General features: G+C 45.7%; 1 protein-coding gene across 3 annotated transcripts in view; it reads left to right on the top strand.

Annotated features, from left to right (window-relative positions):
• The first annotated feature begins 237 nt into the window (after positions 1–237).
• BLK (BLK proto-oncogene, Src family tyrosine kinase) overlaps positions 238–24,520 on the top strand; it is a 69,911-nt gene continuing 45,628 nt past the window's right edge. The window contains exon 1 of one of the 3 annotated variants that reach the window (XM_004766072.3): positions 238–593. The gene's annotated coding sequence lies outside the window, so the exon portion shown is untranslated. Of the gene's footprint in view, positions 594–18,536; positions 19,077–23,795; positions 24,052–24,520 lie in introns of those variants that run through there. The other 2 variants (XM_013063304.2, XM_013063303.2) reach the window with 2 other exon arrangements.

Genomic DNA, 24,520 nt, shown 5'->3' on the forward strand with positions numbered 1-24,520 from the left:
CCAACAAGGCTGAGAGAACAGCTGCCCAGGCTCACACAGATGGCACAAGACAGCAGAGACCAACCTCTTTCTTGTCTTGCAGATAAATGCTACAAGGCAGAGAGAAATACCTTGTAGAGTTAGCTTGGAGCTTTACTAACTCTGCCAAGTCTGGTGCGGGAAAGCACCATCCATGTCATTAAACCAAACCCCCATGAGAAAACTTTCTAGTAGCAGAGGGTCATTGGAACCAGTGTGGCCCAGGGCCTGAGAAAGACCAGCTGCTTGTGGTCCTTCCTCCCAAGCTTTTCTGGGTCAGCAGTGCCCACTGGACCCAGTGAGACCACAGACGCCTTCAGAGTGTTCCATGGGAGGGGCGGGGCTCCTTGGAGGAAGCTGGTGAAGCTCTGACCACAGACCGGGGAGCCCGCCACCTCTGCTGGTGCTTGCCAACAGCAGGAAGCCACAAGCTATGGGAGCTGAATGAGATAACCACGATGGGCTTTTTCTTTGGGATTGTATCAGGAGTTGCTGGTTATCACTAGAAGGCTGCGGCATCATGAGGGTGCTGGGATTGAAAAAGCTATGGTGACAAGCTACTGAGCCTTACCAAGGTAAGACTGCATCTTTGTTTTGTTTTGTTTTTGATTTATAAAAGCTCATCCATCCAGGGAGATCTTGTTTCTTGGGCTTTCTAAGCTGGAAAAGCCAGTGAATGTGCCACAGAGGAAAGACAGGAGAAGACTGTGGGGTAGGAAAGGGGGTGGGCACATGCATACAGGCTGTGGGGCTCCTGACAAGTTATTCAGCATCTCTATAAACAAGGGTAATGGTACCTAAGAGGCAGACGTGGCAGAGGCTAGCAGGGATGTATGGGGAGTGTCTGCCTCAAGACAAATAATTTCCATGGTTTTCCATTTTTCAGACATCAGGGGTAGCGTGATAGAATAGGTTTAATGATTACTTTTTGGGCTAAGCGATCAGTTTCTGAGAAGGAATGAACAGTTGACAACACATTTTGGGAGGGTTTTTCAAATTCTAGGGTTTTAACAACTGTTCCAGTCATTTGCTAATTGGCCACTGCTTTCACCATCAACTGTCCACACAATCAAAGGACTATAGAATGGTTATCATCGTGCTGCCACAGTTAGAGAGAAAAATTGTGCATGATATATGTAGATACTTCTCCTTCCTGGATGGAGTTTGATTCCACTCACCTTTGGTGCCGAAGAGAGTTAGAATAAAATATGGAAATGGAAGAACAGGAACTCCATAATGGAGAATGCTGGCAGACACCACCTGAATCAGATGAATCAAGGTTAACTTCTCGAGGGATAAATTGTGTTGTATTATATAACTTTGGTTATGGTGCAAAGAGAAAGTACTTCCCCTCTGTGCTGTTCTTCCCCCAAACCCTTAGCCCTGATCTCATAATGAAAAAACACCAAACAAACCCAAAGTGAGGGAAAATCTACAGAATACTTGACCTTTGCCATTGTCAAGGTTATGGAAAAGGAGGAAATATGGAGAGACTCTTAACACGTCAGAGGAGAGTAAAGAGACATGACAACTAAATTCAAAACTCACATCTGGGATTGGAGTGGGTCCTAGGGGGAAAAAGTTATTAATGAAAAAATAGGTAAAATCTAAATAAAGTCTGGAGTTTAATACCATTGTGTCAAAATGGGTTTCCTCGTTCTGGCAAATGTACCATGGTTAAGTAAGATGGTAATATTAGGGGGAACTGAGTGCAGGGCATATATGAAGTCTCCAGGCTATCTTTGTAACTTTTCTGTAAACTAAAATTATTCCAAAATAAAAAGCTAAAAAAGATTATACTCATCCTGCCTCAGAGCAGATGTGGTCAAAAGGTGAGCTTGCTTTGGGAAAACTGGAATCCATGACATGGTGGTTCCTGCCCTCTCTTTGAACTTTCTGGAACACAACAGGACTTTTGCATTTTTTACCATTGTCTCCCCCAACCCCCACCTTAGTCCTAGAAAGTTCTATATTTCTCTCTCTCTCTCTTTTTAAAGATTTTATTTATTTATTTGAGAGAGAGCACACAGAGGGAAAGGAAGAAGAGAGTCCAATGCAGGGTTCAATCCTGAGACCCTAAGATCATGACATGAGCCAAAAGCAGAGGCCTAGCCAGCTGAACCACTCAGGTGCCCTTATATTTCTCTCTCTTTGTGGCATTTCTCATCATTCATGTATTCTTTTATTCAGAACAGTTTTTGAGCCCTTACTGCATGTCAGGGACTTTAGGGCCAAGTGCTCCCTGCTCTGTCACCCCAGCAGTGCTCACTGTGCTGGTTCAGGCTCACAGTCCTCTAAGTATACCCAAACCTGACCTCCTCCTTGGTGATGAAGCAGAAGGCCAGAACGGAAGCAAGTGAGGGCCCTGACCCTGTGTGGAATACCAGGATGGAATCTGCCATCCTCTGGGCCCAGTCATCCCCACAGAACCTGTGGCCAGCCAAGAAGCTGGGAGCCCAGCTGGGAACTAATTCCCTGGGAGCCCACTGTGCCACCCTCAAGTCTGCAGCAGCCCAACAGAGCCACCAGAGGCCAGCATCCTTGCTTGTAAGGGTTACGTGTGTGGGGAGGTAGCAGGGGAGCCAGAGCAACTCCACCCCCCACAACACATCCCTTACCCACCCCCACCCACCCGACAGGCCCAGCAGAGCAGGTGTGCTCTGGTTCACGGGTGATGTCCCAGCCAGATTAAAGAAAGAAGAAAGAATCATGAAGCTGTAGGAAGACAGCACTTAGATGAAAATCACAAGAGTTAGATGAAGATCAGTAGGGAGAGCAGTGATTACCACTGGGTCTCGGGTCCTTTTCCTGTCACAGTTCCTGTTCCTCTACTAGCAGCCCATCTCCTTTGTCTAAGTCAGCCCTGTGCTGCTCTGGAAAGGTCCAGACCATGCTCCTACTGTTCCCTCAGCCTGAGGCCCCCTCCCTACCTTCTCATTAGGGCAAGCCCCTCCTGTTCTAACTCCTGGGACCAAAGCCACTGCCTTCTCTTCGTTCCCAGTGCCCAAATCCAACCCTGTGTCCCCGTGAACTTCCAACAGATGCTGAGGGTTCCTTGTTTGCAGGAATTCTGGATCTGTGCTCCCTCAGAATAGGGAGGTGGGCCTCTTACATCCTCCCCTGGGTTCCAGAGCACAGGAAAGTATCTGGAGCAGGGTGGATGCCCTGTGAAATGGTTCTTGAGGGAAACAACAAGGGCAAGTTCTGGAGTGCCAGCCAAGATTAAGACAGGAGGAAGAAAGCTTGAAGGCAGAAATGCACATAAGACTTAATGACCACCCTTAGGCGCAGTGACCACCCTTAGGTGCAGTGACCACCCTTAGGCACAGTGAGCTTCGGTGCCATCACCACACCCAGGGTTTTATTGGGGGCCCTTGTGGAAGAAGGTGGTTGTCACTAGGTCTCTGGTATGTTCCACTAGCTGCAAGGTGCAGTACCGTCCAGAGGAAGATGATAGGCCTTGGGGCCAGCCAGTTTTTCTCTAGGACCTGGTTCTGCCACTTCCAGCTAGATGAACATGAGCAAAGGACCCAAGTCTCTGTAAGTTGGGAGCAGGTGCACTCTGCTTTAAGCCCAGATATGAGAACTAGATACAGCAGGATGATTAGAGCAAAGAAGAGGCTCTGCATTGGGTCCCTGCTGACCCTGCAGGACCTCGGCTCACCTCAGGCCACTGTGTGCTTTCTCACCAGAGGGCTGATGCTCAAAACCATGTCATATAAAGAGGTTCTCTTGGGTGCCTTGTCCTTACCTCTTTCTGCAGGCTTCTTCACATACCTTGGTATCTGAACTGCTAGGTTAGGACCAGGGTGAGGCGAGCGAGTCACCTGGGGTACAGAGTTTAAGAAAGTCCTCAGTCTCAGGGTTGCTCGGGCTCAGGAAATGTTTGTGCAGGTTTCTGTAGTGTCTAAAATGATGCAAGGTGGTCTGCGCTTAATGGATGAGGTCAGGAGCTCAGACCTCCAAGACCGCAGACCCTTGATGAGTTCATGGGGTCTAAGAGCTCTCTGAACTTGTCTGCAAGGTTTTACGCACATGTACACTCCCACACCATGCCCGCCCGGCTTCTATCACATTCCCAAAAGGATCCACCAACTCCAAATATTTGGAATCACCATGTCCAATATTTAGTAATAATAATTTAATTTTAGCTCTCAGTGTGTTGTGGATCCCAGGAATTAGAAAAAACGTGGGCATAGGGGTACAACAAGGCAGCTACGGCTGAAAGGTTCTCTAGGATAGAGGTTGGATGGCCAGCCTGTGGACCAGAGCGCTTCAGTTCAAGGTGTTGCCCTGCAGCTTTCTGACTGTGACTTGGACAAGTCACCAAGTGTCCTTGTGAAAAACAGTAGTTCATCCTCAGTCCATACTGACATAACTCAGGTAGGTTAATTTTACCCTGGAGTCTTACTTCTTCATTAGTTAGTAACAGTTGAAACTGAAAAGTATACAATATTTCCATCTAGATTCTATCCAGTTCTCCATGTGAGGATCACCAGAAGAGTCCCTATGGCTTGCAAAGAGCACTTTGCATGTTGTAACTTTTTAAATTAGTTTTTATGTACAATATTTATTTTGAAGTTTCAGAAGAGAGACCATGGTTTTGTTATGTTTCTCAAAGAGGAAATGCATTTAATATGACTGAGAAATGAATCCAGATATTTTGGGTGTGCCCCCTCCCCTTCCTTCCCCACCATCAAGCTAGTCAGTCCAAGATGCATGGGGTGTTCAAGGGATTGCATTCCAGAATCAGGCTCCGGCACACTTTCCTGGTGAGGGCATGTCGTCCTAGGCTTGAGCCGAAGGTTGCTGTAAGAAGTAAGGTAGGGAACTGTGTCATTGTAACTGTGATGCCACTAAGACCGCTGTTCACCGTTCCTCTCAGGACCACCCTAAGAGTTGCAGGAGAATTTCTGTCAGGCTCCAGACTTGGGAAATCCATGCTTCTCTGGAGCAATGGATATCCTAAAGACACTTTTTCCTCCAACAAATGATTACCCATTCTGTGCTTTGGACTACAGCACACTTAGAGCCTAATTTGCATCTAACCACTAGCAATTGGGTAGCCCCATCTCATGTTGGTTCTTTGTAACCAACTTTACCCTCAAATTTGTTTCTCTACCCTAATTTACCCTTTGGTCTTGATTTATTCATCTCTTTTTCTCTCCTATTGTTTCATGTTTGCTTTCAAAAGTGGCTTCAAATCTTTTTGGAAGCCCCAGAAAATGAATAAATAAACAAAATCAGAATAGCATTTTTGAAAGAGCTTGGTGCCTAGTGTGGGTGCTCAGTAAGAATTAGTTCCCTTTCTGTGTACAAAACAGAAACCAATTGTTTGTTTGTTTTGCCAAAGGGGTCAACCTATGGTGAAATGCTCAGCTGTGAATCTATAATATGTGCATAAACAGCTTGTTACACTACCTATTTTTAGATGTTCCACCTTGAACTGTAGCAAAGATTATACATAGTTATTTCATGTTAAGTTTTCCTTTTATTCCTTAATATACAGCCATCAAAACAAAAACAAAAACAAAAACAAAATCTTACCATTTGCAATGACATGGATGGAACTGAAGTGTATTATGCTGAGCAGAATAAGCCAATCAGAGAAAGACAATTATCACATGATCTCTCTGATATGAGGAAATTAAGAGGCAGGGTGGGAAAAAAATGGAACAAGATGGGATTAGGAGGGAGACAAACCATAAGAGACTGTTAATCTCTGGAAACAAACTGAGGGGGTGGGTGGGGAGGGAGAGGTTGGCTAGATTATGGACATTGGGGAGGGTATGTGCTATGGTGAGTGCTGTGAATTGTGTAAACCTGATGATTCACAGACCTATACCCCTGGGGCAAATAATACATTATAGTTAAAAAATATATATTCCCTTTATTCCTAAGCAAAGTTTTCTAAGGTCTGTAAAATACTTTGTACAAATTTGTTTGTACCTTTGTACTATTGTAACTCTTTCAGAGGGAACCTAGGTGGCTCAGTTGGTTGAGCGGCTGCCTTCGGCTCAGGTCATGATCCCGGCGTCCTGGGATCGAGTCCCACATCGGGCTCCTTGCTCGGCAGGGAGCCTGCTTCTCCCTCTGCCTCTGCCTGCCATTCTGTCTGCCTGTGCTCGCCCTCTGTCTGATAAATAAATAAAATCTTAAAGAAAAAATAAACATCTACAAAAATACTGTTTCTGTTAATAATTTATAATCAATAAGTTAGTAAAAGTACTAAAAGTTATGTAATTAAAAAACAATTCCTTTTATTCCTGCCATTTCTATAGTACAATCAGATTTTTTCAAAGAAATTTATTTATTTATTTACTTACTTACTTACTTACTTATAGAACATGTGCTCAGGTTGAGGAGGAACATGAGTTGGAAGGGTTGGAGTGGGGAAGGGGCAAAGGGGGAGGGAGAGAGATTCTTTTTTTTTTTTTTTTTTTTTTTTTTTTTTTTTTTTTTGAATTTTAATTTTTTTATTTTTATAAACATATATTTTTATCCCCAGGGGTACAGGTCTGTGAATCACCAGGTTTACACACTTCACAGCACTCACCAAATCACATACCCTCCCCAATGTCCATAATCCCACCCCCTTCTCCCAAACCCCCTCCCCCCGGCAACCCTCAGTTTGTTTTGTGAGATTAAGAGTCACTTATGGTTTGTCTCCCTCCCAATCCCATCTTGTTTCATTTATTCTTCTACCCACTTAAGCCTCCATGTTGCATCACCACTTCCTCATATCAGGGAGATCATATGATAGTTGTCTTTCTCTGCTTGACTTATTTCGCTAAGCATGATACGCTCTAGTTCCATCCATGTTGTTGCAAATGGCAAGATTTCATTTCTTTTGATGGCTGCATAGTATTCCATTGTGTATATATACCACATCTTCTTGATCCATTCATCTGTTGATGGACATCTAGGTTCTTTCCATAGTTTGGCTATTGTGGACATTGCTGCTATAAACATTCGGGTGCATGTGTCCCTTTGGATCACTACATTTGTATCTTTAGGGTAAATACCCAATAGTGCAATTGCTGGGTCATAGGGCAGTTCTATTTTCAACATTTTGAGGAACCTCCATGCTGTTTTCCAGAGTGGCTGGACCAGCTTGCATTCCCACCAACAGTGGAGGAGGGTTCCCCTTTCTCCGCATCCTCGCCAGCATCTGTCATTTCCTGACTTGTTGATTTTAGCCATTCTGACTGGTGTGAGGTGATATCTCATTGTGGTTTTGATTTGTATTTCCCTGATGCCGAGTGATATGGAGCACTTTTTCATGTGTCTGTTGGCCATCTGGATGTCTTCTTTGCAGAAATGTCTGTTCATGTCTTCTGCCCATTTCTTGATTGGATTATTTGTTCTTTGGGTGTTGAGTTTGCTAAGTTCTTTATAGATTCTGGGACACTAGTCCTTTATCTGATATGTCGTTTGCAAATATCTTCTCCCATTCTGTCAGTTGTCTTTTGATTTTGTTAACTGTTTCCTTTGCTGTGCAAAAGCTTTTGATCTTGATGAAATCCCAGTAGTTCATTTTTTCCCTTGCTTCCCTTGCCTTTTGCGTTGTTCCTAGGAGGATGTTGCTGCGGCAGAGGTCGAAGAGGTTGCTGCCCGTGTTCTCAAGGATTTTGATGGATTCCTTTCGTACATTGAGGTCCTTCATCCATTTTGAGTCTATTTTTGTGTGTGGTGTAAGGAAATGGTCCAATTTCATTTTTCTGCATGTGGCTGTCCAATTTTCCCAGCACCATTTATTGAAAAGGCTGTCTTTTTTCCATTGGACATTCTTTCCTGCTTTGTCGAAGATTAGTTGACCATAGATTTGAGGGTCTATTTCTGGGCTCTCTATTCTGTTCCATTGATCTATGTGTCTGTTTTTGTGCCAGTACCATGCTGTCTTGATGATGACAGCTTTGTAATAGAGCTTGAAGTCCGGAATTGTGATGCCACCAACGTTGGCTTTCTTTTTCAATATCCCTTTGGCTATTCGAGGTCTTTTCTGGTTCCATATAAATTTTAGAATTATTTGTTCCATTTCTTTGAAAAAGATGGATGGTACTTTGATAGGAATTGCATTAAATGCGTAGATTGCTTTAGGTAGCATAGACATTTTCACAATATTTATTCTTCCAATCCAGGAGCATGGAACATTTTTCCATTTCTTTGTGTCTTCCTCAATTTCTTTCATGAGTACTTTATAGTTTTCTGAGTATAGATTCTGTGTCTCTTTGGTTAGGTTTATTCCTAGGTATCTTATGGTTTTGGATGCAATTGTAAATGGGATTGAGGGAGAGAGATTCTTAAGGAACCTCCATGCACAGCATGGGGCTGACACGGGGCTTGACCTCAAGACCCAGAGATCACGACCTGAGTTGAAATCAAGAGTCAGGCATTAAAGCTACTGAGCCACCCAGGTGCCCCCAAAGAAAATTGTTGTTTTTTTTTTTTTAAAGACTGCATTTGGAGATGGGATTAAAAGTGATAATCCATTTCATGATTCTGTTTGGGCGGCTCTATGGGAAAGACTCAAATCTCTTTTCCCTATGCATTCACGTGGAAAGGAATCATTTCCATGTTGTGGTATCTGTCTGTCTGATGGGTTCCCTGGCATCTGTCAGTGCAGTGTTGGGTAGGGGAGATGAGAGAGATTAGGTTAAGATAGGTATCTTATAGACTGAGAGCAGTGGTATTCTGGTAATGCTGGTAAACGTTCAACAACCAGCTTTCTTGGAAACAAATATACACACATATACACATGTAAGTTAATTATAAACTGTACTGGTATAAAGAATATGTAACACATAATTCACAAATAATAACAAAATATGCAATATTCTTTTCTAAGGTTAGCTTTTAAGGTTATCTCTATGGATACCATAGAGACATCGATTCACCATAGAGTGCTTTTGCTGACTTTCGCCAAATTCTTGTGTCCATGGTCAAGTTGTAGTTCCAGTTGACACACAAGTAGAGGGGTGGCATGGATGTCCTTGATAGTTTCATTTATGTTAAGAAGACCAAAGTGACAGAGACATATCAGCCACGCATGCTGGGCATAGGTAGCAATGTCACTGGCTTCTTTGCTAAACTGGATAATAGTTTTTAATTACTCAAAAAAATTTTCTCAATTTTTTGTGCTGTTAACGGCTATGAACAGGACACATTTTAAAGTTGAACCTACATTATGGGCATTTTTTCTGTCACCGTATTAAGTCCAGAAAATCAACAACAGCAACAACAAAAACAAATCAGCCCCAGGTTTAAAGTTCCTGCCTATTCCTGTGGTGTAAACACTCCTAGAGAGCCAACTTCAAGCTGCTCACATGACCTGGCCGCACAAGGGGCTGGGAAGAGACACCCAATAGTCACACAGTCAGACAGTATTTCCATCCCACAGATGTGACTGATGTAAACAACCTCAAGAGCAGAGATAATAGTGAAATGTAGTGAAATAACCAGGGAATGGTGACATTTGAGTGGTTATTACCTTCATTTCTAGAATAATTCACTTAATTATATTTTATATAATTTACCATTTTATGTAATTTTAATTTTGTATGGTTTAATTTTGAATAGTGATGTGCTTAGCAAATGGCTCACAAAATTCCCCAAAATTTAGCAGTTGACTCCCACAAACCTATACAAGCACACTGCTGATGAGAAGCTGACTATATCAGTTTCGAACCACAGATCAGCATCCTGTCTGCATCTGGCTTTGCAAAGCAGGGACACGTGGAGAAGAGCCTGCCTCTTGGGATTTCCTGAGTCTTGAGCCTTTCAAAGTAGGTCTAGATACCCAGGGAATCCTGCTGTGTGCTTGGTGGCAGGAGGGGTATGCATGGTGCTGGATAGAGAGGTTTTCCCTACAAGGGTCATGTCCCCGCACCAGTTCTGGCTGCTGGTGACCTAACTTTTGGAGACCATAGACCCCTGATGAGTTTCCTGGAGCTTATGAGCTTCTTAAACTTGCATGCAAGCGGGGCATCTGAGTGGCTCTGTTGTTTAAGCCTCTGCCTTTGGCTCAGGTCAGGATCCCAGGGTCCTGGGATTGAGCTCCACATAGGCTCCCTGCTTAGCAGGGAATCTGCTTCTTCCTCTGCTTCTCTCTCTACTTGTGCTCATGTGTGCTCTCCAGCAAATAAAATCTTAAAACAAAGAACAAAAAACTTGCATGCTAGCTGTTGTGGAGGACATGAGCAACCCTCTGCAAAGATCTTTCAACAGATTTCATCAACTCAGGAGGGGTTGGGACTGCTGGCACCAAAAAGATTGACTTCTCGTGAGCTGCCAAGGGGTGAATGCAGCTTTCTCATGTCATGAGAACATGGGTCAACATGGGATGCTCTTTCCACTCCAAGAATGACTCCTGGGAAGACTTCACCACCAGTGCCAGATAGATGTACAAAGTAGAGGTATTTCTTCAAGTGGATCAGGGTTCAGTGAAGTACAGAGGGCTCGTTGTTGGCAATTGTCAGAGGCTGAGATTGGTGGGACAACACCTGTTTCCAACTGTCTTGACAAGCAGGCCTGGTGGCTCTATCACAGGTGTGGGGGAGGTAAAGTGGGGTGTCCCTTGTACCTTGATTTCTGCCAGAGCCTTATCTTAGCTGAAGCTGCTTGCCTCCTGGGCTGTCAGAGAAAAGAGCCAGTTCTTACTCTGTCTTCCTGGTCAAATAAATCTTCCCAGGCTCCTTTGCTCCACCCTGTCAAACAAGTCAAGTGGCCTCTGAGAACCAGCAAATGGGAAGTAAAAATAATACCCCAGAGGGACTCCTGGCTCAGACATCACAGGGGACAGGCCCTGTGACTGATGTCTTCCTCCAAGCTAGAACCCTGACCTCTAGAAAGATCTCATTGACTTGTATGATAGTTTCCTCGCAGAAAGGTCACACTTCTTTGTGGCATAGGAGAAGGGTTTAAAAGCTTCCTGCAGGAGGCCCCTCAGTGAGGGAGAGCGAGGCACAAAGTGAGGGCAATGCCACCTTCACTTCACTGCTGCCAAATGACAGTGTAACATTCATGCAGATGGGTTTGGAACCTTCTGCTTTCAAATCACCTTCCTCTAATGGCTGCTTGCACATAAAGCCACTATTAGGATGTGACCTCCACCCTCCTCCTGGTTCCTTCCCCACCTCCGATTCATTCGTGTGTTGTCAAACCTGCCACGGAAAGACAGACTACATGTAAGCAAAACCATGCCTCCGTGTTTGGTCCTTCTTTTCCTATTGATTGGAAAGCCCCTTGACAACTGAATGAAGTAAAGGCATGAGCAGAGTGGGTAAGAACCACGGGCCCTTGGGAGCTGGTTTTGCCCATATATGCTATTGCCATAAGCTTTTGATAGTTAAGATTGTCTTTGAATCTCCATGGTTATATGCTTTTAACTCCTTGCAGGTGGGAGTGGCTGCTAGCTGGTCTCCACCAAACACGTGCCCAAAACTCTCCAGTGTGGTGGTTTGCTGTTGGAGGTCAGCCGAGTGACTGAGGGTGTCCTGCATCTCCCAACTCTGTGAGATTCAGCCTGAGAAGGGAGTGTTTGTGGTTTTAGCCTTGGATATCCTAGAGCTTTCTGGCATGTGGAGTTCGGGGGAAGCCATCCATTTTGGATTTTATTTTAAGGATTTTATAACTAGAGAGGCAAAAAGAAAATCTCTTAAGGGAAGGAGATATAGGTTATTTTCTCTGTCTGTCTCTCATATACACAGACACAGACACACAGATTCACAGGTCCATGCACACACATGAACACAGACACACACAGACTCACACACACAAGCACGGATGTATGCAGGCACATACACAGAGAAAACACACCCACATACCTATCATCAACAACAAAACATCACAAAACCCACCATCACAAATGCTGTTGCAACAAAGTGAAGGAATAAATCTGCCCCATAAAGAGGTTCCCAGGTTTTATCCATGTGGTAGAAATCCAGTTGCTAAAGCACCATCTTCCCTAAAGTTCTTCTCATTCGTTCTTGTCATTGAACAGAGTTTTCTGCTGTCAGATGGCAAACAATGTCTGTCTTCTAGTCCAAGCAGGTCCTGAGAAGGGAGGGAACATCCCCTTCCTACTCCCCTCACCTCAGGGCTCAGACTGGTGTGTTGGTGGCCAGCAGGTTGACAGGACCACAGGGTTGGGGGACGTCCGGGTGTCACAAGAGGGGCCATGGAGCAGTAGAGGAAAGAGATGAAGGAGACTCCAGGTCTGCCTAAAATCCTCAGGATCCCTGCCTGGTCTTTCACCGCCCTGCTAAGGGTGACTAAGTCCCCTGGCATCTCTAGGAGGAGGCTCTGTTCCCCGCAGAAAAAAAACTAAAACATGGCCAAAGTGGGAGTCTTAGCAAAGGCCAGAGGGTGAGCGAGCACACACACCAGTTTCCCTGAGTGAGGGCAATGCTGTGGTAATATTTGTCCCCTCCTTTCTCAGATTTGTCCCCAGATCTCCACTGCTTTAGTTCAGACCCTCTTGCCTTTAGACTGGATGACTGCCGTATCATTAGAGCTCCTGCCTCTGCCTACAGTGACCCACATTGAAGTCTTTCCTCTCTGTTGCTGGAAAGATGTGTCTGAAGCTCAAATGTGGCCCTATCACCCCCAGGGTAAAAATCTTCATTGACTCTTCATCGAACAAACCCTAGGCCTCGAGGGACCAGCCATCTGGTCTACCATCCCAGTTTCCCTCCTGTCATCCTTCTTCAGATGCATGGGGCCCAGTAGTCCTGTCTCCAACAACTCCCTGTTGCCCATCACACCTCAGAGCTTGTGCTGAGCCCTCTTCTCTGTTTCAAATGCCCATCTGCCTGAGGAGAGCTCCCAGGCATCCTTAAAGTTCCAATCTCAAGGTCTCAGCCTTTGCGAGCCCTCCTATGTCCCAAGCACCCTGACCCAGGCACCAACAGGCATGGCTTACCACTTCTGCCACTGGGCCCAGCAGGGGGTTAGCATAGCAACAGCCTCAAGCTTCATGCTACGTGAACACGGCTCTTGCGTTTGTTCTCCAGGTGCACCATCATCAGGTTGTATCCCCAGTTCCCATTAACACACCCAGAGGGCAGAATCCCTTTTCTGTGGTCACACAGATAAGCAGCAACCCACCTAACCCTCAGGCCAGACCTCCTAACTCCTCACTCTGCCTGGCCACACTCTGGGGTGTCTCTCTAAGGCATCTGTGAAACGACCTTGAAGCTCTCCCATGACCTTTTTGCAAACCTAAGGGGTAGACAACACACAGCTGAATTTGTCCCTTAGCTTTATTCTCTTTTACCTTCCCAGGGTCACACACAGAAATATGTATTTGGCTCATTTATCATTCATTTAAAAAAAGAGAGAGAATTGCTGTTTGTGAGAACAAAGAGGCTAAGGAGAAATCTTTGAAATTGTTGACAGGGACATCAGCTTCACAGAAGGTAGAAGAGTGGGTTGAGTGAGTTTATTATGAAGGTGGTCCTATTCCTGTGGAAGAACATCCGGAGGGCTCAAGGAAGTTATAACAGAGTAGATCTGTGTGGTGTGAATATGCATTTTGGTCCACACTTAGTGTACAAAAATAGAATATCTAATCTGAGCATCTTGATTTCTGCTGGGTGTTGGGAAATAACCCCAGTGAGCTCAGCAGTCTCCTCCTTTCTCCAGGGTTGGGCCACAGTTCTGGGGTGGGGCTCATGGGGCTTAATTCTTTGGGGGAGCCCATCTGGTCTTCATCAGAAATTCACACCAGCCACTGCCAGGATGTCTCATGCCAGTCTCTGACGCAGGTCAGAGATGTGCAGTGCTGCGGCTAGTGGGCAAAGGGTGGAGGGCGGAGGGCGGAGGGTCGGGGAGGGAGGCAGGTTGCTGTGGGAGGGGTGTTGTGGGAGGGTTTCTGCGCCTACTGCTCGTGTACCGCAGCGGTCCCCCCAGCCGCAGGCATCTCTGGGACAGGGAGGCAGCTAGGCGCTTAGTCTGGGAGAAGGGAGCCAGAGCACGAGCTGCTTTTCCTTGGGAGGCTCGGTCCTAATGAGCAGTGTGCTGACCATGACCTTTAAGATCCACTGGCCTCCTGATGGCTGGAGCTGCTGCCCTCCCTCCGGCAAGCTGCACTGCAGGAAGCTTTTTCTTTCTGTCTGTCTTTCTTCCTTTCTTCCTTCCTTTCTCCTCCTCCTCCTCCTCCTTCTCTCTCTCTCTCTTTTTAAAGATTTTATTTATTTATTTATTTATTTGAGAGAGCAAGAGCACAAGCAGGAAGGGAGTAAAAGGACAGAGGGAGAGGGAGAAACAGACTCCCCACTGAGCAGGGAACCCGATGCAGGGCTGGATCCCAGGACGCTAGGATTATGACCAGACCCAAGGCAGACACTTAACCAACTGAGCCACCCAGGCATCCCCAGAAAACTTTACTGTAATTGTCTCTTCGTGATTGTTGTGAGAGCAGCCAACCTCCCAGCACCCATGGGAAACCCATGGTAACCCCCGTGTCTGTTTCCAGCACCAGCAAGCGTCAGACAAGTCATTTACCTCTGACTCTCTGAGTCAGCCCACCTGTGCATGGCACATGGGAACACCACAGGCTCACCTGGATTTAGACACGAATGGCCTCAGGCTGCTTGCATGAACCTGTCTCCTCGTTGGCTAGACTCGGATGCTGACCTAAACAGTAAAGGGTCTGCCAGGGTGATGGAGGGTAGGGACAATGAATGTGTTCCCACTGCTCTCAGTGGCAGGCTTGGTTTTGGGGGTTGGGGGAAGTCTGGGAAAACTCTGACCCGGTCTGCCCACCCTGTCTGCCTTCTCCGCCTACTCAGGCGGGAAGCCCCGGAAGGAGCCACTATTTGGAGGTAGGACAGGGCTGCAGCCAAGTGGAAGAACAGGCTGATTTTGTACAGATTTATCATTTATCTCCTTACTTGACAACTGTAAACATTACATAATACCCCCCAAATTTGAAAGCAGATACAAACCATCAATAATTTTACTAACCTCACATTTTTTCCCAAGAACTACTTATCTTGTTCATATGGTACAGCTTTTAATGGCTAGAATTATAAGGGGTTCCACTTTTCTTCCTTCCTTCCTTCCTATTTTTCATCATAACATAAGCTTTCACGATGGTCATTTTTGTGGCTGTATAACATTTCATTGTGTTAACTCTGCTTCACCATTTCTCCTGGACATTTGGTTGGCTGCTGCTGCTGCTGCTTCTTCTTCTTCTTTTTTTACAGTATAGAGGGCTATGATTAAAAACAAAATAACATGTAGTTTGCAAAGCTATGCTGAGCCCCATGATGCCCCTGAAGGCTATTCTTTCCTAATCTCTCCAAGAAATGCCAATTATCCAGGGAGGCAAATTGCTCATTTTGAGGGTGGAGTCGGGTGAACTTTGAACTGCGTTTTCCATCATGGCGATAGTGGCCTGAGCACTTCATCCTCTCCCATGCAGCTTCTTGTGGTGGGCAATCGTGTTTGCCAGCGAGGGTGACCCATGTGATCTTTGGCTAGAGAACAGGCTTTCCTCTCTGTGAAATGAAAAGACTCATGAAGAAACAAAACCAGAGCGCCTGGATGGCTCAGTTGCTTAAACGTTGGACTCTTGATTTTGACTCAGGTCATGATCTCAGTGTTGTGAAGCGATCCTCCTACAGGGCTCTGTGCTCAGTGGGGAGTCTGCTTCTCCCTCTGTCCCTCCCCCCCATATCTCCTCACTCTCTCTCTCCCTCTCAAATAAATCTTAAAAAAAAAAATGAAGAAGCAAAACCCAAAAGTTTGGTCTCATCTGTCCCAAAGGTCTTAATCAGAGGTCCATTAATTGCTGTGGGGTTTTTTAGGGGAAAGGGCACATGTTTGTATGAAAGTGTATTTTCTGGGGAAAAGCTATACTTTCACCAGGTTCTCAAAGAAGGCTGTGACTCCCCGCCCCCCCGCCACATACTCCCCACAGCTCCTTTTGGAAGAGTGGGATTAAAATGAAAGGATCCTAAAGATTTGTGTCTTTAAACAGAGGTCTAGTCATGGGACAGAGAACACATTATTCCCATTTTAAGGATGAGAAAACTGAGGCTCAGAAATTCTTCTAAGAGCATACACCTAGCATGTGGGGAACCTTGGATTTGAACCCATGTCTGTTTCACCAGCAAGTCTGTATATGCATACCCATTATGCTAAAGTGCCTTATGGTTAGGAGAATTGTTTCTATTTTTATTACTTTAACCAAAGCTAATTGCTAATGTGTTAGTGAGAGATTCTGCTGTGATTGTGGCCAACCATGGTGCTTAGCTAAAAGAAATATTTTGGCTTTAAAAAAACAAAACAAACAAAAAAAAACCTTGCATTTTTCTCCAGGAAGTCGGGCTGATACAGAAATATTTGTAGTTGGTTAATTGTTCTTTCCTGCTACAAGCATTAACCACAGGAGGTGAACTGTGTTGATCAAACTGAAATGTTCTCACTCAAGGCTTAAGGAGCCAAAGAAACTGAAATTCAAGAGACCAGATCTGTCCGTTCAATCCAACAAACAGGGTGGGAGATTTCGGCTTGTGATTCCCTGAATATCATAGGCCCTTTCAAAGAGATGTTTTTATTAACAACAAACTATTGGACACAGTAAGTGACTTTGGTTTTCTTTCTCTTAGTATTCCTGTGCCAAATCTCCTCAAGCTCCAGGGCTAGCTGGAGGCAAAGAAGGTGGGGCGTGATTTAATTTCACTCTCCTGGCTTCCTCTGGAAATCTCTGCTAAGTTAGCCACTTCTTATTACTGAAAATTGGCAGCCCTTAAAGGGGAAAGACTTCTTCAATGATACTGTAATAGCATTGCATGGTGACAGATAGAAGCTAGACTTGTCATGAGCCCAGAACACATAGACTTGTCAGATCACTGTGTTGTACACCTGAAACTAATGTAACGTTGTATGTCAACTATACTTCTATTTAAAAAAAAAAAAAAAAAAAAGAGGTGAGGGGGAGACTTCCTGAAATATGGGAAATAATTATGCAGTCAAAGAAAGGAAATTATAATTTAATTTGGGCATCTTAGATGTAATACAACATTAAACATTAGATCAGCATGCTTTCTTGGTCCCAAAGTGTTGGTTAATGATCAGTAATCAGCATTTAGAATAACAATGGCTTTGGTATAAATGACATTTTCCTACCGTTGTCCTGGTGAATTAAACTGTTTACTCTTCACGGTGCAGGCTGGATAAAAAGGCATTTTCTGATGTTTGGGTTTGTCTAATTAATTCACTCCCATTCAAAATAAGAAAGATTTATTGCATATCTCATATGTTCCAAATGCTGAGAATGGTCCTGAAGATACAAAGATTGAAAACAAACAAACAAACAAAAACCCTCCCTTCCCTTGAGGCACTCACAAGGGGTCTGATTTAGAAAACGGGCAGGTGATGGGACAGAGTGCCAGGAAAGCCTGGTGATGCCTCAACTAAGTCTTAAATGAAGACTCGTCCTTCAATCAGACCCAGGGAACGACATGCATGAAAGTCATGCTGGGTGTTCTTCAGCTCTTTCCCAGAACCTGCTGTCATTTCTTGACATGTTCTAGTCAAGATCATTAGCATGAAATCCTCATTCTCAACACTGCGCTGAAATCAACCTGCCGACACGTCCGTTATCAGACTATCTTTCAGATAGTCTGAAGACTGATGGTTCTGAACTTTTAGGCTTTGTAACTGTGGTCTCAACAGACATTTTTCCATGTTACTTTATAGTTTACAAATTACTTAATGATTTCATTTGATCCTTTAAGGCAAGTGGGGAACCCTAGTCCTAGCACCATTGTACAGATAAAGTGATCTCTGAGGTCAGAAGAGATTTAAAAATCTCTTCCCAGGGGTGCCTGGTTGGCTTGGTTAAGTGCCCTACTCTTGATCTCGGGGCTGTGAGATTGAGCCTCACATGGGGCTGTGTTGGGTATGGAGCCTGCTTAAAATTCTCTCTCTCTCTCTGTCCTTCCCCCTCCCCCACACATGCTCTCCCAAATCACACAGACTTCTAAATAAATAAATATTATGGTTTCTTGATGGTTTGGAGTCACTACTATTCCTGTGCCGTGTAATAATAATAATAATAATAACAACAACTGACATTTATTTAACACTTACTGTGTGGTATGGTATTATTCTAAGTACTTTACATATTTCATCTTAATATAAAGTCATCCAGGAACTTCCCTGCATAAAAGCATTTTTGGCCTTTGCCTCATCTTACAGATGAATCTAGATGATTCACTTAACAAAGTTTTCTGGGCAACATAACATGACTGCCTTTCTAAAAACTTACTTATTCAAGGAAGACAAGAAGGTTCTCAAAATTTTTTGGCCCTCGGTAAGAGTATTTCTTTTCACATTTTATCACAATCTACCTCATCCTTTCCCTCCATACCCACTGCCTGGATTAAGCCCTGATGTCCACACCCTGGGCCTGGCTGAGGCTGCTGATCATTGAGTGGTTGTTTCAGGAACCAGGACTCTGAATCTTAGAGTGAGTATTAAGAAGTTGGGAGGTGAAGCTGCCCAAGGCAGGGGAGAGAGCCAGAGGGCAGCTGAAAAAAGACCCTGTGATTCTTGGATCATGATGAGGGCAGCGGGAGTTGAGAGTGGGAGAGAAACCAGAGAAACATTTCCTGTGGGATCTCTGAGTCACCACCTTGGGCTCCATTGGGCAGTGAGAATGCAGGGGCTGGACCATCTCTGTATTCCATCCTCATTTTGGGAGCCGTCAGCAAAGCCTGGGTTCCCCCCAGATCCCTCTGTTCCTCTGCACCTCCAGAAATCTTCAGTGGAATTGCGGCCCACTGAAGGTTGAGGGCCTTCCCATGTGAAGATTGAGGGCCATGTGGTAATCATATTTATTTGTTTGTTTGTTTGTTTGTTTGTTTGTTTTGGTGATCATCCTTCTAAAGCCCTCATCTCACGGATGAGGAGGTGGAAGCAAAGAGGTGAGGTGACTGACTGGCTGGAGACTGCGCCATGGGTTACTAAATGGGATACTGAATGACCCAGGGACTCCCTGAAGGCATGATGGGATGTTAAAGTGCCTTCTGAATACTCAGAAAGAGGTAGGACATGCTTGCAACAGGTTGGGAACATTTGTTAAATTCCACGTTATTTAAACTTGGTCAGTTGGCAGACCATGTATCTTATATTGTATGTGGAGGCTGTGTGTTAGCAAAACTTGGGGTAACCAGCACAGTCCACCAGCCAGCCAGGCTGGGTCTCAGAGTTTACCAAAATGGAAAAGCCTATGCCTCCCAGAGTATTTAACTCATTGGTGTTTTCTGAGGGAAATATTTAGGAGGCGGCCATAGCAGAGGAATGAAAGCAGATAAGCCTGGTTTGTAGCCCTACTGAACTCCACACCTGGCTGAGGGATCGCAAGCAAATCTTGCCTCTGTCATCCCCATTTTTTTTCTAACTTTGTAAAGTGGGGTCATCAGTGCCTCCCTATGCAGAGACAAAGGGGGTTGTGGGTGATGATTAAATAGAAGCTGGAACATAGTGTGAACCCAGGGAGCTTGTCAGTGGCTTAACACCACGTCCCCAGGGCCTGGCAGAGTGCCCAGAGCAAGTAGGTCCTGGGACCCACGGGTTCTCCCCTTGGTCCTTCTAACTTGACATATTTCTCACAACATAACTTTCCTCTCTGTTGCTTCTTTGTTTCCTGTTGCCCTAATCTGTGTATTTTGTTTCTTCTACCCTTCCATTTTCTTTAACTTCATTCTTTTCCTTCTTACCTCTTTCGTTCGCAGGTTCTTGTCTTTCCAAATAATAGTATATGCATTTAAAATATAATTTTTCCTTAGAAGGACAATCCTTTCTACCTTGTACTCTACACAGTCATGTTGTAAGAGGCAGGGAGCTGGTGGGACATCAACTTCCTGAGCTGCTTCGTTCACCTCTTTTCTTTAGAGCAGTGGTTTCAAATGAGAAATCATGGCCCTTTAGTTGTTCATAAAATCTACTCAGTGGATTGTCACAGCCTTTAAAATATGAAAAAAAACACAGAGAATAGGAGAAAATATTTGCAAATCATCTATCTGATAAAGGATTAATATCCAGAGTATATAAAGAACTCCTACAACTAAAGAACTAAAAAAAACAACCTAATTTAAAAATGGGCAAAGAACTTAAATGGACATTTTCCCAAAGGAGATAGACAAATCAGCCAGCATATAAAAGATGCTCAGCATTACTAATTACTGGGAGAAGTACAAGTCAATGGCCAATGAGTTATCACCTCCCACTCCTTAGGATGGCCACTAACAAAAAAATAGAAAACACGTGTTGGCAAGGATGCGGAGAAGGGCGACACATGTGCACTGTCGGTGGGAATGTAAAGTGGTGCAGCCACTCTGGAGAATGGTGTGGCCCTTCCTCAAAAATTAAAAATAGAATGACCCCATGATGCCGCAATTGCACATCTAGGTATATGCCCCCCATTGAAAGTGTCTCAAAGAAATGTCTGCATCTTCATTTTCAGAGTGGCTTGTTCCTAGTTGCCATATTTGAAGGGATAAACAATGGGCAAGCAAATTGTTGCCTATTCGTGCAATGGAATATTATTCAACCTTCAAAGGAAGGAAATTCAAACACATGCCACAACCTGGATTAACCTGGAGAACCTTTGCTAAATGAAATGAGCCCATCAGAAAAGGACAAATTCTGAATGGTTCTACTTACATGAAGTACCTACAGTAGTGAAATTCATCAAGACAGAAAGTAGAGTGGTGGTTGGGGCTGGTAGAAGAGGAATGGGGAGTTGCTCTTTAACAGATACAGAGTTTCAATACTGCAAGAAGAAAAAGTTCTGGAACTGGTTCCACAACAATGTGAATCTATTTAACATCACTGAACATCACACTTAAAACTTAAGACGGTAAATTTTATGTTATGCCTATTTTACCACAGTTAAATCTTTAAAAAGAAATGTAGTAGAACAGACTAGAAAAGATCCACTCTCATTGCTTGCAGTAAGGGTAAAAAGTGTTTCCTGAACCTTTGCTTCATGGTGGCAGGGGTGTGTGTGCACATGCGTGGCTGGGTATGTCCTGGCTTACAGATGTACAGTATTTCTTACCGAGGGTCACGGTGAACAAAGAAAAGAGTTTTGACAAACACTGCTGTGGACAACCTCAGACCACAGAGCATGGGAAGGACACCAGCAGTCTGTTTGGAGAGATGTCCCCTCCCTGTGTGGCGGAGCTCAGAGCCGTCAGAAGAAGGGCTGCTCCTAATCTTCCGTCGCTTTCCAGGGTCTTCCCGATCTGCACTAGAAACACTTATTGATATCTATGGAGAAAAAGATCATCTAGTGGTTCTTGTACATTCTTCATCTTCTTCCATTTTCCCCAAGAACTAAAATCCGAACGCTCGATGGGTGTGGAAGAGTAAAGAAATGACGAGTAGTTAGCACACTCAGTAACTGTGAAGGGAAGGGGGGGGTGGGGAAGGAACTACAGAAGGAAGGAAATGGGGGGCAAAAAAGACGGATTGGTCTAGATTTCCCAGGCTTGCAGGTTTTAGGTAAACCCTCTCTACCCTCAGGAAGCTCAGAGGCTCACTGAAAGCCTTCCCAGAAGGAAGGCGGAACAAGGGGTCCTGAAATCTCAGGTCTGGTTTGTGGAAGCGACAGGGAGAAGCACTCCACGCTGCTGGGCCTTCAAGGCATACACAGGAGGTCTCTTCTTGGGGAACAAGAGTGGCTCAGCTGCCCTACCAGTACGCCCAAAGGGAGACATTCTTTTGTCTCCGGCAACTATGGAGGGGCGCCTATTGAAAGTGAAAGTGTGGAGTGTGTATTTAATAAAGGAGCTACCATCAGAACGTGGTCTATAGCTTCTGTAGAGTGCTGCATACAGAAGGTGCCAGAAGCTCTCCGACTAGCTCCCAGATGAGTAGAGCAAGAGTCCTGCCAAGAAGACACAGAGCTGGGGCTGAAATGGATTCACTGTGATTCACAATTCTCACTCTTCCTGCTACGACAGGGAAAGTGACAACACTGGTCTGGCCCATGAGGTGAAGAGAAAAGCCAAGGTTTAGAGTGTGGGGGGGGTGGGATTCCTGACGCATCACCACCTCACACCAACCTCAGCACCCTCATCTCCAAAGCCTCACAAGGCTGCTGCAAAGACCATATTCCATGACACCTTCCATTGCCGTTGTAGATATTAGAACGGGTGCCGTGTTAGGAGAGAGGCCATCCATTCATTCACTCAGAAACATCATGCACGGTGGCTACATGCAGGGAGTGGGGTTACATCCATGGGAAAAACAAAGGCCTAGCCTCATGCAGCTTACCTTCCGGTGGGGGAAGAGGATACTGAACAAATCTGCACATATACACCATCAAGGGGCAATCGGGGCTACGGAGCAAAATAAATCCTACTGAAGTGCCTGGGTTGGGCATAGACGAGGCTTGTGTTATCTTCAGAGAGCAGGGAAGGTCCCACTGCTACTCAGGGGACATTTGAGCAGAGCCAGAAGAGGGTCAAAGGAGCCAGCAATGTCTGGGGAAGGATATTGCAGGCAGAGGAAGAATGAGTATGAGTGCTTGAAGGTGGGAGTGTGTGGGTTTTTTGAACTCCCAAGAGGGAAGTCAGTGTGCTGGAAGCAGAGTGGGTGCAGGGAGAGCGGAAGGAGACCAGGAGGGAGAAGAGAAGGGTGTGGCTCATGGGCTTTGTCTGATATCTGTGGACTTTGGGGGATGGGAAGTGTGCACATGCATGTGCGTGTGTGTGTGTGCATGCGTGATGCACACAGTAAAATATACATCACACAAAACTGACCATGTTAAATGCACAGTTCAGTGACACTAAGTACATTCCCATTGTTGTGCGACCCATGACTGTCATGAACCTCCCAGCCTCCAAGCACACCCAGACCTTCCAGACACCTCTAGAATCTGGAGCACCTCCTGCCGTCACTGCTTATGCCTTGCTCCTCCGTGCTTCACCTGCTTTCAGAGTGTATTTGAGAGTTTCTCTTGGGCCTGTGGGAGTGAGTGGCACCTTGTAGGGATAGAAGCTCACCACCCAGCTCCTGGAGACCATGCTCCTTACCCGGCCGAGCCAGTAGCCCAGAAGAACCCCCTCACCCCCGCCCCCTTTCCGGTGCAGCCCTGTTCTGCAGTCATAGCTCTTGGCCCCTTGACCTGGTGGGGTCTTATTCCCCAAGGCCCCAAGAACTGGACCCCTCTGAGTCAGGGGCTCCCTCTCAGAGCTGAGAGTGACTCCTGGAAAGCCAGAGAAGTACCTTTTCCCTGAATTTCTCCATAGAGGAAGCATCAAGAGCAGCTCAGCCCCATGACCACAGTGGGGGCTGGCGGGGTAAGGAAGCCCCCAGGAAAAGTTATCAAAAGTATATGGGAGCCAGGCATCCTCAGATGGCTGACCATCCTCAGATGACTGACCTTCAGTCAGGCTCTCAAAGCTCACATTATAGAAGGGGAAACAGAGGGCAAGGGAATGCGCAGGGCCCACAGCCCTTTGAAGACCATCAGGTCTAGAACCTGGTTCTCCTAGTTGCTGAAGACATGGCAACCCCCCACTGAGCAGCCCTGTGGCCTCACACAGTCCCTGGGGGCCCTGTGTCCACAAGGCACATACCAACTTCCATCCAAATTCAGGCTCTAGCTAAGGCTCTCGATCGTCTTCCCCGATCAAGTACCCATCTTCCCGTGTGTTTAGTCAGTGCGCTCAGTGTTTAAAAATGGACCTGCCAAATCCCTGCTGGACACTGGGTTCTACTTTTGCAGACGTCCCACAGCAGGGGGCAGGGGGTGCAGCAGAAGGTTCTGACTCTTCAGGAGGTTGGAGGGGTATCTCTTTCCTCTCCCCTCCCCACCACATCTGAAGGTCCTCACCTTTTCACTGGCACCTCACCATTTCTATGCACTTCCCCCAGTTCCCCTGACAACACCCCGGTCCCCCCACTCGTCGCTGTGCCTCCTGGGTTGTCTCCTCCTGAGCGACCCTTCTTCTGGGCTCCCACCCCACTGTCTCCTCCACACAGCGGCTGCAGCGATCTTTCTGAAAGGTAAGTCAGCCTTGTTTAAAATACTTTAATGTGGTATTTTGAAAGAAAACCCAACTCCTTCTTGGCCCGACCCCCCCTTCTTTGCCTTCGCCTACCCGGCCTTCCTGCTCACCCTGTTCCAAGCACACAGACCCCCTCCTGCTCCTAGAATGTGCCAAGTGCGTGCTGTCCTCCGAGCCTTCCCCACCGCTGTTCCCACTGCCCTTCCCAACCTCTGCAGAGCTGTTGCCTCAGTTTAAAAATGTCACCCTCTGGGAAAGGTCTTTCCTCACCGTCTGAGTAACCCAGTACATCTGAGATAATTCGATCACACTGTCCTCTGCTTTCTGCGCAGCACTTACCTCTTTGGGAAACAGTTGGTCATTTCCTTACTTGCTCTCCTTCACCGGCCACTGGTCAACGAAAGCGAGCTCTGCAGGGGAAACCTGGGCTGTCATGTGAGTGTCTGGCACTCACCCTGCAGCACAGC

Source organism: Mustela putorius, unplaced genomic scaffold, assembly GCF_011764305.1.
Source record: "Mustela putorius furo isolate JIRA1106 unplaced genomic scaffold, ASM1176430v1.1 tig00000242_pilon_pilon_pilon, whole genome shotgun sequence".
Taxonomy (NCBI): domain Eukaryota; kingdom Metazoa; phylum Chordata; class Mammalia; order Carnivora; family Mustelidae; genus Mustela; species Mustela putorius.